Here is a 4,567-nt window from a genome sequence, read left to right as displayed (position 1 = left end):
CAGGGACACAATCGTAAAAGCAAATCTAATAGGGTCTAGAAGACAGAAAAGTAGTTTAAATGATACCAAGGTATCCTAGATAGTCCTCAACACTATTCACTGCAAGACCATATGCCCAACCTAGCCCCACCCCAAATGCAATATAAACACACCTTGTTCTTAGGTCAGTTGAATTGCCCTGGTGTTTGTTTTTCTTGTGGTTGTTTGGCTGTTTGGTTATTTGGTCAGTAGGTTGGTTGGTTTGAGACAGCCTCTCATTTTGTATCCCTAATTAGCCTGGAACTCACTATGAAAACAAGCCTGGTGTTAACCTCACAGAGATCCTCCTGCCTATGTCTCCAGAGTATGCCATTAAAGGTCATTGGCTGAGACATTTTGAGACTTCCGTCAAGTTCACCAACTCTTCAATTCTATATGCTACAATTTGGATTTGTTAGTACTTTCTTGATAGATCAGCTCTTGCAGAGGATTTAGCATTCAAAAGAAAAATAATGGATGTGCTTCATAGTCCTGGAGAGAAGACTTATGAAGGCAAGCCCAGAGCATACTAGGCGAATGCGTACAGAAAGCCTCAAGAAAGGCCAAATCAAACACAAAACTCTGAGGACTGCGGGGAAAGGTCTCTGTGTCAAGGGCGCTCTAGTAGGGAACATTCTAGGTTCTAGATTTGTATTGTATTAAATATAAAATACCTCCTATATATTCATGTATTTGAACACTTGAGCCTTAGATAATGGTGGTGTTTCCCCGAGGAACTTGGAGAGTTGGAGCCTTGCTGGAGGAAGCTAGTCTCTAAGGAGCAGGCCTTGATAGTTAGACCAGAGCCCGTATCCAGTTTACTTTCTGCTTTCAGATGTAAATAAATAACCTTGTCTACTTGCTGCTGTGGCAATGAGCTACCCTTAACTGTGCCTTTCAGACCATAAGAGCTGTATTCCCTCAAACCATAAGCCAATATAAATCCTTCCTTAAATCACTTCTTGTGTGGTATTTGACCACAGCAATGGCAGGGGGAAAATCTCTACAATCTACAATTCCTATTCTCTCTACCTATGAAGTGCTGCTTACATCCAACCTTGTCCCACTGGTTATGTTTTATTTTCTGTTTGGTAAAGCATATCACCTTGGGGAAAACTGAGGATTGGAGCTGTCTGGTTGAGGAAGAGAGAAGAGGAAGCTTGCATTCTTATTGGTGTATTCTTCTGTTTAGTTTAGTTTAGCTTTTAATCATGAAGATATATATAGCCTTGTGTGGTCTGGAAATCACTACATGGAAAGACTGATCTCAAATTCACAGACATTTGCCTGCCTCCATCTCTTGAGTACTGAGATAAAGTTGTGAACTAGCATACCATGACATAATCTTTTTATTAGTAGTTCAAAGAAAAGGGGAAATCATTTGAAATGTAAATAAAAATATATCGAGTTAAAAATAGACATAAAAAAGAAATGTAAATAAAGAAAATAACTAATAAAAATATAAAAAAAGAAAATTTAAATTTTGATGATGTAGTCATTAAATTAAATGAATTTTAATTGTCTTTACTTGAGTAGCATACTTATTCTCTTTCCTTATTTCCTCATACTTATTTGTCTTTCTAAGGCATTCAACTTAGCTAGGCTAAACAAGCATTTTACTTAAGAGATGTCTATACTGTTCTATATTCTTTAAAACTAGTTACTTAACACACACATTTTCCCCTTAGGTCTGATCCCTTCATTATATTGCTCAGAACTAAATTTTACCATAGAAATAGATGGTCAAACCTGGGGATTCTGGATTTGTTATAGACTAACTGTACATGATACTTTCAACAAAATTAACTCAAGAATCCATAAGATGCAGGTAATAGGTGTAACTCAGTGGTAGACTACTTATCTTGCATGTGAGAGTGAACTAGGATTTAATTCTCAGCACTGTAAAAAAAACAGGAAGAAAGGAAAGGTTTCATAAGATGCTCTATGTCACTTAAATTTAGCTAAGCTTTGGGATTACATTAATATTTTATACCAAAAAATATTTTCCTCCATAGGTAGGGGAGGGGATAATGTTGTTTCCTAATAATGTTGAGAAGCTACCATTCTCCACCCACTATATATTTGAACATGGTAATGGATACAGTTGTAAGACCACTCCTAACATGCTGCACAACCAAAATGTCTCCAGTTGGTCTTGTCCTTGCTTTCCAAAAACAACATCAGGTAAAGCAAACTATCACTCACAACCTACTTCAAACAATTCACTAGCATCTCCTTTTGCCATCTGATACCTTAATAAAGTAGGTTTTGTTTTGCCCTTGCTAGCCTCAAACTCATCTTGCTTCTCAGTGTATTCTCATACTCAGTGATATTCCTGGCTTGGCTTCTCAAATAAAAAAGTTGGGGGGCAGGAAGATATTTATAGTTTGAACCTCCACAAAATCCTTCTCAAATGATATTCTCTTTCTCTCATTATACTTCTAGTCACAATGTATATACTGTTAAATGCAGCCCACTTCCCGAAAAAGCCATTGCATAGATGCTTCTAAATCCCACTACATAGATGACAGTTAATCAATTCATGCTTGGATGATACTGATGTGTTTTTTGTCATAGAAGCATGATTACATAAGAAGCAAACATGGCTTCTCTTTCTTCTTCATCTCAGAAAGTTCCCTCTGGTTGGACAGAGGCAATAGTCACAGGGAATAGGAGTCCTTCTTTCTTAGAGGAAGGTTTGCCATCTTCCACCAGTGCCAGACAGCAGTACCCACTTTTGTCAATCCCAGATGAACTAAATTGCTCTCCCAACACTAAGCTAGCCCTACCTTTGCCCCATGGACCCTATTCAGAGCTGGGAACTCCCAAAATCCAGAGTATAGGCATCCATCTTTCCTTTGTCTTTCAAAATTATATGACATAGCCAGGGGTGGGATGGATGGGTGGCACACTTGTAACTCCAGAATTTTAGAGATAAAAGTAAGGGAATATGGAGATCAAGATCATCATAGCTACACAGGGAGTTTGAGGCCAGCCTAGTTTAAAGAAGAAGGCATAACAGAATATTCAAACAACAACAACTCGAACACCACAAGGATCTCCCAAAGAATTCATTCAAATACAGAGTATTTCATATGATGTGACATAAATGAAATATATCTGGGATATTGGGTGAGGCTTTATCTCAAAAGGCAAAACAAAATCTACTTTTCTACATCATGGCAAAGGACAGTACTAGGGAGTTATTTGATGTAGGTTATAAGTGATATGTTTTGCGTGATACTTTTTTCAGAAAGGTGTGACAGAATCACTTGGAGACAACTCGTTTGTATAGCAGCTCAGAGCTGGCCATACAAATGGAGACTAGTGGCTTCTCTCAACATCCTCATGGAGCAATTATTTTGCAGCACAAAAGACAAAGGCAATCAGGAAAGTCAAATGCTAGAAAATAATGCTAGAAAGACAGAATAGATATCATTTTGAATGCTTAAAAGTCCTGACTGATAGGAATCCATGTATTTTTCATATATATATATATATATATATATATATATATATATATATATATATGGGGTGGAGAGAGAGAGAGAGAGAGAGAGAGAGAGAGAGAGAGAGAGAGAGAGAGAGAGAGAGAATAAAAGGAATGACACCAAGCCACCTATAATCCTGCATATTGTACAGTGGAAATTTGAATGATCCACTTTGCTTTGTGAGGTTTTATACTACTTTGCAAAGTGTTACAACAGCATTATAAAAAGAGCAGATAAAAAATAATTTCATTGCTATTGAATGCAAACTACAAATAACTCTTACCACCTTCTAATTTTGGCAAGTTTGCTAACATGTCACAAACCTCCTTAGCACCTCGGTAGGAAATTAGGGAATCAACAATCTACTGTGGTAGTTGCTTATACTCCTCAAATAGGGACGTTCCTTGTGAAAATGGTTGTTCTGGGAAACTTCCCAAAGACCACTATGGCATCATGTCCTGGAAGAAGAAACTCTATGAAGCAGTCACATGTGCTCACTCTTATGTGCAATGAGACCCAAGCAGTAGCCAGAATTCTCCCCATAAAAGTTCCCTAAACTACAGGAAACCTCAAAAGACATGTTAGTTTCTTTGAATTACAACTGTTGAGCCAAGGATGCTGCTATGCATCTTACAATGCACCAGACAGATCCACTAGCAAAGAATAGAACTGCTCAAAACGTCAGTAAGACTAAGGTTGGGAATGCCTTCTCCAGAAATGGGTAGACAGTAATGAGGGAAAAGAAACTCCAGGGCAAATATCACCTACTCTGTGAATCTCCTTAGGAGACCAGCTGGCACACTGTTTCTTGACACCAAAAAATTCAGAAACCAGACAGGAGATACTGAATTATAGATTGTGGTAGCTGGGTTTTTGTTTGCTTGTTTAGGATTTTTGTTGGTGTCATTTGTTGGTGTTTCTTTTCAGAAGCCATATTTCCCAACCTTTCTAGTTTTAAATCTAGACTTAAGGTTGCCAGATTTCTGGTCTTTAATTTCTCATTGCCTTCTTTTTTAAATTATGTGAATCCTATCTCTTGGCAGATATCATTATGCTAG

Source organism: Apodemus sylvaticus, chromosome X (genome assembly GCF_947179515.1).
Source record: "Apodemus sylvaticus chromosome X, mApoSyl1.1, whole genome shotgun sequence".
Lineage (NCBI taxonomy): Eukaryota > Metazoa > Chordata > Mammalia > Rodentia > Muridae > Apodemus > Apodemus sylvaticus.
Note: the sequence above shows the minus strand (reverse complement) of the source record.